The sequence below is a fragment of the Acartia tonsa genome, chromosome 12 (genome assembly GCF_053477335.1).
Source record: "Acartia tonsa isolate MP-2025a chromosome 12, ASM5347733v1, whole genome shotgun sequence".
NCBI lineage: Eukaryota > Metazoa > Arthropoda > Copepoda > Calanoida > Acartiidae > Acartia > Acartia tonsa.
The window spans coordinates 22914057-22925596 of NC_137271.1; the positions used below are offsets into that span (position 1 = coordinate 22914057).

Below are 11540 nucleotides of genomic sequence, written 5' to 3' on the forward strand. Positions count from 1 at the left end.
TTTTGACAACATTTCTTGTATGATCTAATTATTAAAATTATCCTATTGATTAAAAACTTTGATGATGGTTCTTATAATTAGGGTAGGTCGGTCTGCCGTAACTATTTTCGTTAATTAGAATTAGTTAGAATTGACCTATCAATTTCAAACTCTGCATGATGATTCCTATAACATTTTATAACAATTTAGAAAGTGTATCAACTCTACAATCGTAGCTAAACATAGATATGAAAATTAAATTGCCTAAAACCATCCAGAGACCTATAAGAAGCTTTACTGTAAAGAACAAAATCGGTTATGCGGTTAGCAAGACCCTTTGCTACAGACAAAACAAGTTTACTTCTTTATAAATAGGATAATAATTGTCGAGATTTGAAAATAATGTGTTAATTAATTCATTTTTCAGTGTGGTTTCTTTGTCCGTCAGATGTGTGGAAATTTTGACACTTTTAATCCAAAATCGAGGGGTTTGTAGGGGGTACGAGCTTTAGAAGTGTTTATTACAAAAAATACAAGTGTATTTTTGTGCTAGGTTAGGGATACACCCCCTTGAAGACTACCCATACACTCAAAAGACAAAAAAGCATCCCATAATTTAGAAGTAGTTGCACAAAGGGAGGTGTATCACTGCATTTAATTTTGACTGGAGGGTGGGAAAACCCCTTTTACACCCCTATGATTCTAAATCTATTAAAGTTGGTGATTGCTAAATTTTTAAAAAGGTTTAAGTGATACTGAAATTGAAAAAAACTATTCCACTTTGTGATCTAAATAAGTTTTAACAAGGATGACAACACTTATAAGAGGTAAAGCACAAAAAATCTTGGTTTATAATATGGACATGGAGAAAAGCATTTTGTATGTAAGAAAATCGAGAAAAAAATCATGTTTCCAAAAAAATGTTTTATATGGACAGACGGACATTTCAAATTATAGAGTAGCTTGGTTACTAAAAAGAAACATATCATCAAACAAACGTAAGTAAAAAGTATGTTACACATCAACTACAAAAGTTTTGAAATGTTTAGGTATAATTTATTAACTAGTTTATTTCAAAGCATAAAACAACAATAACAAATAGATTGTATACCTACTTAAGTTTTAATTTAACAAAAAATATAGTAAAAGTATAACAATATAAAACGATAATTACAGGGGAAAGGGAGGACCAGGTTTTCACTACCATAAACTTATTTTTAAAAGAAAAAGTATCTATCTAACAAGACAAAAATTTTGTGGAGGAAAATTTTTATTCTAGTAGCGTTCTCTCATTGGATGGTGGCAACACCCTCAAAGTAGAAAGAAAAAAATGTGGAGTGAATTTCTACCCTTCCTTTTTTATTTTATTCCTTTAAAAGCAACAGGATCTCCACTAGGATCTCGTAAGCATCTTGACATTGCACATTTTCAGCTAAACAGTTAGAAGAAATATTCATACTTCATAGGTACTTTCCTGAAAAATATAAAAATTCTTAAAAATCTAAAACTTTCAATTAGTGGCGTGTTCAGGGTTTTGTCGAATGGTTGATACCCGCCTTAAACTCAAATTGAGTTAAGTGTATTGTCAGAGGGGTGGATTCACCTTCCTATATGTCCCCCCTCTCCCATACATACAAGAAAGTCAAACTAGCACCAATTAATTTTTGTGATTATTTTTAATTCTTAAAATTACGATCCGAAATATTTTTTTGCCATCTTTCTTAAATTGAAGTGAAAGTAACGTTTTTCGAAAGCGAGGCTTTACTATAATTATGATCTGATCGTCCATTCGGAAGTAACGGCTAGCAACTTTTGCTTATTTAGGCATGATAGAATTGTGATATTGATTTCAAACTTTATATGATGATCCCTGTTACAATAAGGTATGATTTTGAAAGCATAGCAAATCTAATACTGATAACAAAAAGTTCCTAAGCTCATTTCAGAGCAATGATTCCTAGAACAAAAAGGTACAATATTTAAAATAAAGCATCTCTTTAATCAAGTCCTTAAACGGAATCCTTTTGTGTATTTACAGTTTTGCTAGTTTTTAGTATCCTGCAATTCAAAGTCAGAGACATTTTTCATCTCTTATTAAAAGTAAGAAGTATACCTGAGATTTTATTATTCCATGTTAATATTCTTGTTAGTTTCGACTGGCGATAGTCATATTCATCAGCATGGAGATATGTAACCTTAAAAAATTGTATATTTTAATTCAATAAACTGTTTCCATGGCATTCATTTTCATCTGGCGAAACTTAAAAGTTAAACAAGTATTGTAATATGAAAATTAAAAGCTTTAAATGAAATAATAAAATAAACAGGGGGGGGGGGGGGGAAGTTTTCACACATTTGCGTAAACCTGGTGTATAGGCTTTATCTTTGGACTGAAAGGATTTCCCCAAGTTTTAAGATTTTTGGGATAGGTTTACAGGTTCCGGGGCTAAATTTGTTTAAACGGGATAAGGCGGAAGTGGCACTTCTTGAAACCAAAACTAAAAGTCACAGGAACTCTACTAAATAAAAAGTTAAAGCTCTAAAATTTAGCATGGCAGTTTTGTTTAAAGAGGTACAATATGGAACTATGAAGTAACGTCGGCGGAACCGTTGCTCCCGCTAAAAACCGCTGTTTCCCGCCGAATTTTTTTTGCCTTTTCTTGCCAAATTGGACAATTTTCAATTATCTGAGATAAACTTTTTTTTATAAAATTTCCCTTATATTTTCACTAGCTGCTTTATATTTCAAACATGTCAATATTAAAGAAAAATTGCAAGCGTCAAGTGCAAATTTAAGAAACGGCATCATACTTCTAGTATAGCTTCACTTCTCTTCTCCTGCATTAGCAGCCTTCCGCTTTCCTGCCGTTCCTTATATTTGCATTTGGCGAGAATGGGCAAACAAAAGTTTGGCGGGAAACGGCGGTTTTCGGCGGGAGAGGCGGTTCCGCCGCCGTTTCTTCACAGTTCCATATTGCTCCTCTTTCAAGCAACAACCATGCCAAATCTCAGAGCTGTAACTCTTTATTTAGTTGAGTTCCTTTGACTTTTAGTTTTAGTTTCAGTCACTTCCGCTCAGCCCCCCTCCCCTCCCTTAGATGTAGTGTTTACCTGATATTTTAGCATCCAAAATGATAATTTTCGGTGGATTTCACTGACATAAACAGCATAGCTACATGACCATAAAAAAATAACATCGTTTTAATCCAAGAATATTTTAGAATATTGGCGTTATCCTATATGTTAATATGCTAATTCAATTATGTAATAATATGTTAATTCAATTATGTAATTTACGTTGACCGTTGGTCTATCAGTCATCTTAAAAATGTTTGTTTTCTCCAATGAAGGGGGGGGGGGGGGGTAAAATTGCAGGTATGTCATGTTATGAGTCACCTCATTTTACACCCCCCCCCCCTTCACCTTTTTTTCTAGATTTTAACAAATAATCTTTAAATCTACGTATTTTCATCCACGATTTTTTTATGCTTTGCTACATATAGATGTTGTTATCCTTGTTTAAAATTGAAAAAGGTTGACTGTATTCTTACCTGTTATTATCTGTAAATTGTTGAACTTTGTTAATCCGTATTTTTTGGGCTCCAAACACATTTTTAATAAGACTTCACCTCTATCTTAAGAGCACCTGAAATTTAAAAACAATTTTCATTTACTAAGTTTTATACCTACTCTTGTGTAGAAAAAAACATAATTTCTTTTTTGATATATGAGTAACTAGCGGCTACGCCCCTAGAAGCCTCTAGTGGAACTTAAGGTAGGGGGGGAGGAAAAGTCGACCTCATCCCATTTTAAATTTAAGTTTCAAAAGAGTAAAAAAAATATTTTTTTTTGGAGGGGGATGAAGACACCCTCCCCAAAATTAGTTTAAAACCTTCCCAGGACCTATAAGAAGCTTCATTGTAAAGGAGAACAATATCGGTTCAGCGGTTAGCGAGATCCTTCGGGACATATAAAAAACGCTTACTACTTTATATAATAGGATATCTGGTGTAAATATTTTGATCAGTGGCGTGCACAGCATATTACCATCCCTCTTCAACCAAAATCATTTTAAGACGTTTTGATAAAAATCCCTGAGAAAAAATTGCTGTACAAATAAGAAAAAATAATTGGAAGTATTAAAATAAATTGAATTTGTTTCCGAAAGACAAATTGACGGACTTTTTGATTAGAAGAGTAGCTGCGCTTCAGCTAAAGATATAGAAAACGACGCGTAGTCACAATAAATCAGACCTACAGAGATTTAGATTAATTGAAATATCAAAATAATAATTATGTAATTATTAAAAAATAATTAACAGACATGTGTTATAAAGTAAGAAAAAACATAACACACATGAAATATGTAATATTTAGAACATGAGAATACAAAAAAACAATTTTAAAAATAACATCATTACTGATGACACGATTTTTTACGAAATACTACTTACTGTAAGAAAAGTGGCGCTAGTGTTTGTTTATTTGTAAACAGCAGACAGAGATATAACCGCACAAGTGTACGTACGGGTAAATAATTGCATTAAAAATACGTTTAGTAAGAAATATCTAACCGCTAAATTATGCGTAGAAAAGTATGACGTGTCGATGACGTCACACCTACTGACGCTTATTTGTTATTGAATTATTGATATATAAAATAAACCAAATTAATATTTTTATGATCTTAAAAGATGCATGCAAATGTATTGATTAAATGAACATAAGAAAAATAGTCAAAAAAAAGCCTTGTAAAGGGCTAAAATAAACGATTTTGTTGGCTGTTTCATTTATCATATGTTGAACTGAATGCAAAAATTGCAAAATCTACTTAAGGATTTTTTTGAATTTTTAAATTTAGCATAGATATTTTAAATGTATGTAATGGCACCTTTCATATAAGCTCATATCATATAAAACCTTTATTCGCCCTTTAAATTATTTTAAAACACAAATTGACGTGCATTCTTTTTAGAATTTTCTTTCATTATTTCGTCTATTTAATTATTAGTTAATCTAATATTATTATCATATTATCTGCGCATTTAATAAATGCAAAGAAGTGGAATTTTCTTTATTGTATTCGTTGGTGATTTTTTATTTAAATCGTCTTTATAAACCATTATTTGATCACTATATTGTATGTCTAAGAGTTGTGAACTGAATAGAAGGGAAAAAAATACAGCGGTTTTTCTAAATCAGTCTTAAAAAGTTACATCGCTGAGCAATCAGCAAAACCTCCATTCTAGTGTTATCATAGGCCTGCTGTTTTTATTAGGACATGTTACCCAGGAATGAGGTATAACCAACAAGCAAAATAAATCTTAAATAATATTTGGGGGGCAAATGGAGAGGTCGTTAATTTTACGATGTGTTGCCCCCCAACGACAGCTGAAAAACACGTATAGGTTTCGTGATTCTCTTCCGAATTAATTTCGTTATTGGTATGAGCTGCATGTTACCAAGGATCTTAAACTGTTGTGATGTATAGTCCCTTTCTTAATACACTTTATAAGAATATTTAGCTGTTTGTTCTTGCTATTACTATACGTCATTTTGGCGCAGTAGTGTAGTACGAATCTATAGCTCAGATTTTCTTTTAATTGTATTATTTCTTTTCTTTTTAGTTTGTTCAGGTATTTTTTGTGTTGAAACGATGGGATTGTCCATTGAAGAGTGGAGGAAGTTGTCTCAGGAAGAGAAGGATTTGCATTTGATTAATGAGATCCATGCTCTTGGGACTAGAATTGATAATGTGACGACAGAGCTGGGTGGACGTATTGATAAGGTGGCGGCGGAGCTAGGTGGGCGTATAGCGCCGCTAGAGACGAAAATTCAAGAGTTGACGGATAATGTTGATACTAATGTTGCTGCGGTTACTGGACTGGCTACTCGGATGGACGATTTGGAAGATCGTCTTAATAAGGTGGTGGAGCCTAGTGTTGATAATGATATCAAGACTGAGAATGTGACCGTTGTGAATGAGTTTATGACTGGTCAGCAGCGTATTCTTGAAAAGATTGCCCAGCAGAATAGTTTGAATGACCAGCAGAATGGTTCGAATACCCAGCAGATTGGGTCGAATAATCAGCAGTATACCCAGCAGAATGGGTCGAATAACCAGCAGAATGGTTTAAATAACTCTATGCCGTGGCAGAGGACGGCTGGTGGATCTGGAGGATTTGGAGGATCAGAAGAGAAGCCTAAGTTGTTTGCTGGTGGTTCTCGGCCTATTTTTGGTGGTATGCAGGGAAATGAAGATAAGATCATAAAACTTTGGGAATTGTCTAGAGTTGATGCTGTGGATAATATCTATAATGGAGTTCTCATGTGGTGGCCAGCCCTTTCTGAGGTTGATGCGGAGGATTTTAATACGCTCAATTTTTTTGAGGCCGGACTGAGTGATTCGCAGGTTAGTTGGTGTAAATCTCTTGTTTATGTACCAGATAGATCTCTGTATGTTTCGCAGGGGGAGGAGAATGTGCATAGGTACAATGAAACGTGTGCTAAACTTGATGATCAGTTTAGAAAAAATGCGCCTGAATTTGCAGTTGACGATGATGTGATTTTCTTTGACGATTATTTGGAGAGATTTTGGATGACTACTAGACGTTATCATATGACTAATCATCAAGTTTGTAAGGAAATTTTGTTTGATAAATGTGTGGGTGTAAGGACCGCTTGTGGTTATACACTAAAACCTGCTGATATGGAGAATAGACAATTAACATTAAAGGGGTATTTGTGTAAGATGCGGGAGACATTTTTACCACCCGATATGAAAAATGTGTGTAAAGATGCGTATTTGAGTGTTAAGCAACATGAGAATGATAAGATTGATGCATTTTTTGATAAGATACTATCCTTCTGGAAACGTGCGTATCCAAAACCAACAGATGATATGTTTATGGATTTCTATTCTCAAGTGTGTAACGTGGTTTTATCTCCACTTTTGGCTAATCAGATGCGTCAATTTGCATTGGATTTGGAACGTGACGGACAAGTGCGAATGATAACGAAGTTTCGGACAGAGTTAATAGTTAAAGCACAATTGATTGTTAAAGGGCTACAATTTAATCAAATTTCAGGGTCAATGGCTAGAGGATGTACAACAAACCAGATGGCTTTGGCTAAGACGATGGTTGGTGGCGTTGGTTCTAAGTCAAATCCTGTAACTATTGATCAGGTTAGTGATGAAGATAATTTGTCATTTGAAATAAATCAATGTGAAATTGATTTGGCCGATGAATTTGGTGGACCAGCTGAACTTATTCCTTTAATTGGCGCAATTCAAGGTGGATTTATTTGTTATTATTGCAACAAAAAGGGTCACATGATGAGGGATTGTTTTGATATTAGAGATAAAAAATTGCCTAATCCTAAAGGAAAATACTTTTTGCGGTGGGGAAACAAGCCTTTTGTTCCTTATAAGACGGGGCAAAAGAGTTTTAAAAAGAATGAAAATAGTATGGATAAAAAGAAATTGGTTGGTGAAATTGAAGGAGAGGTGAAAGAAGGGGAAGACACGAAGGAAGTGGCACTTGTCGATGGTTTAGGGGCAAGCGATTATGAAGACGATCTTGTAGCGGAAGTCGAGGCATGGAATAATGCTATAATAGATGACATTTTATGGTTTTAATGTTTTGAATTATTATAATCATAAAACCTTATTCCATTTTCTAATTGTTACGCGGCATTGTTTTGATTTATGCGCATTGTAAATAAACAACAACAAAACAAAATTAATGATAAAAAGTGAACGACGCAACTCTAATTTTGTGATAATTTATTTTGATGGTTTATTTTGAATTATGAAAAAATAACATATTGTTTATAAGCCTATATGAAATTATGAGATTATGTTATGATGGAAATCAAAATAATTAATTTAGTTTTGATATGTTTTGTTGAAAATAAGAAAATTCATTTTTGTTTCAGACTGTTGTGAAGTCTAACAGAGATAAGAATAATAAAAAAGTGAAAATGAAAAACGAATTAGGAATACAATTTTGTAAAATTGCTATTGAAAAATATTAAATTGAATTTTAAATTGAATTAAATTTGATAAAAATATGAAATTAGATATTTGAAAAGTATTAAATTTTGATGAAATGTGGAAAATTGTTTTTAAAGATGAGTCAGTTATTGTGATTTAAAGTATTCGATTTTAAAACAATTATATTGCGATTTAGTGATGTTGATTCAGCAAAATTTTTAATGAAGTTTAGAATTTCATGAAGCAAAATTGTTATAATGCATTAGATATAATTGTGGAGAAGTCTCTTTCTATGAAGGAAGGGAGGGGCTGTCTCTCGGAGCTGGAATGCACAAATATGGTGGAGCTGTCTCTTTTGTTGGGAGAGAAAGGGGGAGTGAACATATTTGCAACGAATATTGCACTACCTCTCAGAGTTGGTATGCGCAGATATGGGGGAGCTGTCTCTTTTGTTTGGGAGAGAGGGGGAGTGACCATATTTGCAAGGAAATTTGCACTGTCTCTCAGAGCTGGTATGCGCAATATGGGGCGGTGTATAGAGGTAGCTGAAATGATTATCGGGCGTGGAGCGCGCCATGCGCAGAAAGTTGGGCTGCGCAGAGAAGCAAAGCTGCGCAAGAAAGTGCTCTCAGGTATTGAGATATATAGTTAGTTGAATTTCGACTTTTAAACCTTTTATACATCTCAGTTTAATCTGACAATAATAGTTTTGTTAGGTAATATTTTATTGAGTTTTAAAAAATTGAACTTACGGTATTTGGAAAGATTAATCTGTTTGGTGATTGATAATGTTTGATCATGTCATATTTCTTAATACAACTTCTTTTATTGTGTTACAAGTTATTGGTTCAGTGAAACATTTATTTATGGCATCTAAAATCATTGTATTTATTTTAGATTGGCTGAGAAGAGTGTTTTTTGGTGGTTGAGAGATACTGACATCATTATTTATTTGATGGTGAGTTGTTATGATTTCATGATTGTTACCATTTGATTACCATTATATATATTGCTGTTCAAAAAACAATCTTGTAAATTTGTTATATATATTAATATCGATATTAATTCTTATGTATAGTGATTTTTCATCAATTGGCATCTAAAATTTTGTAATATTTTAGATTAGTCGATCAATATTAATTCTTATGTACAGTGATTTTCCATCAATTGGCATCTAAAATTTTGTAATATTTTAGATTGGTCGGAGAGAAGTGGATTAACAGTTTGTTGAGTTTCTGTTGGCCAGAGAATTTATGTTGTTGACTGTGGATTAGGAGATATTTTTGGACATTTCTGTTGGTGAATGAAATATTGTAGGTGAGTGAATTGTTTTATTCAGTTTTTTTTATGTTGTGGACAGATAGATAGTTAATTGATAGACCATTGGATAGTTACAACCTCATAACTGTTGGTGTGAGTTAGATAGCTGTTTTCTAAGTTTCATGAAGATTCTGAGATGGCGGCTGGAGCGGCTGAAGTTTATGTTCCAACAAAGATCGGTGGCATGGAAATCCTGACGTTAATTGATAGCGGCAATGCAAGAGGCTGCCTGATATCTCAAGTGTTGGCTAGAAAGCTTGATTGTGTGATTGAAGAAACGGATTCGAAGGCCACAGGCGTGCAGGGTTCCAACATCAAGATTGATGGTGTTGCTCGGAATGTTGAATTTCAGATTGGAGGTCACAGTTTTCAAGAAGATTGTTTTGTTATCTCTGGCATGACTGTACCTATGAATCTAGGCAGTTATTGGTTGAATAAAAATAACGTGAAGACGATATTTGCCAAAGACGGCAACAGGATTGAGATGCATGGAATCAGTGTGAAGTTAGTAGCTAAACGGAAAATTGTAGTGAAGAATTTGGTTCATACAATTTTGGAGAAGATGGAGAAAGCAAGAACTACGAAACCTGAGATTAATGTAGCTGAGTTACAAGACCAAAAATGGATTTGTTCATTGAAAAATCGAATAGAAATTCCTGCATTGAGTACAGTGGTGGTAGAAGTTTCAACTAAAGGAAATATGCCTGAAGGACAGTTATGTTATATAGCTCCAAGACAAGGTTACTGTAGCCGGAATAACTTGTTGATAAACGAAGGAATTACTGAGGTGGGAAAGAACGGTAAAATTATGACTAAAATCACGAATTTTGAAGCTGTTAAGAAATCTGTTCCTGCTGGTACTTTGGTTGGAAATTTGTTTGTGGCGGAGAAGATAGCAATGCTGCAAGAGAACAGGGTTAAAGAAGATGTGTCAACAACATTAAAGAAGATTCGTTTTATTAAAGATAAATTGAAGTTGGATAAAGTTCCGTTTTTAAAGGATAATGTTTCTTTGAAAGGAAGGATAGTTGGGTTGTTCTTAAAGAATTTCAAGGCATTATCGATTGATCCTACAGATATTGGATCTTGTACTTTGGAGGAGTATGATATTCAGTTGATTCCTGGAGCTCAACCTTTCAAGAATAGGATGATTAGACTCAATCCTCATCATGCAGAAAAACTAAAAGAACAGATTGATTTATGGTTAGAAACAGATGTGATAGAAGAATGTAATTCACCGTTTAATTCTGGAATTTTTGCTGTTAAGAAGAAAGTTGGAAATACTAACGAGGTGAAAGTCCGTTTTGTCCTGGACTACCGCTCATTAAATGAGATAACTGAGAAGATCTGTTACCCTTTGCCTAACATTGGTGAGCTGTTTGACAAACTTGGAGGAAAGAAGATTTTTACGTCTATTGACCTAACTTCAGCATATAATTCAATGCATTTGAAGGAATCTGTCAGGAAATATACAGCATTTTGTTCTAATGGACGGCAATATTGCTTCAAGAGGTTTCCGTTTGGATTGACCAATGCTCCAAGTGCATTTGTAAAGTTGATGGATAGAGTAATGGATTTGAGTCCCGAATTGAGGGCATTTTGCCTAGTTTACCTGGATGATGTTCTTGTATATAGTATGACTGTGGAGGAACATCTGGAACATTTGAATATTCTACTACGAACATTCTGTGAAGCAGGCCTCAAGATTAATCTTGGAAAATGTACATTGTTTGCAGAGGAAGTGAAATTTCTGGGTCATATTATAAATAAAGAAGGCATATTTATGGACCAAGCATATATTGAAAAGATTAAGAATTGGCCAGTACCTGAAACAGGTAAAGATATTCAAAGATTTGCTGGTTTCATAAATTATTATGGTTCATATTTCAAGAATTTTTCTGATATTACAGCACCATTGAACAAATTTAGAAACAGTAGTAAAATAGAATGGGATGAAAAAAGTATGGAAGCTTTTACAAAGACTAGAGAATTATTCTGTGAAGAAATAAGTAAATCATTTCCGGATTGGAGAATGGAGGCTGAACCATTTGTGTTGGATACAGATTGGTCATCTACAGCTATGTCAGCGGTGTTAAGTCAAAAACAGAATGGACAAGAAAAGATGATATCGTGTTGGTCACGTGTTTGTTCAACTCATGAAGCCAATTATGCAGCACATAAAGGAGAATTATGTGCATTAGTAAATGCTGTTGAAAGATTTGAATGTTATTTGAGACACAAGAAG

The 11540-nt window shown here is 33.8% G+C and overlaps 1 long non-coding RNA gene across 1 annotated transcript; it reads right to left on the minus strand.

The window, feature by feature from the left end:
• Positions 1–1031: 1031 nt before the first annotated feature.
• LOC145333566 (uncharacterized) lies at positions 1032–3627 on the minus strand. Its single transcript, XR_013884537.1, has 4 exons — positions 3531–3627; positions 3091–3151; positions 2093–2174; positions 1032–1453 (listed from the first exon to the last, which is right to left on the minus strand). It is a non-coding gene; the product is annotated as an uncharacterized LOC145333566 (long non-coding RNA).
• Between the last annotated feature and the right edge of the window lie 7913 nt (positions 3628–11540).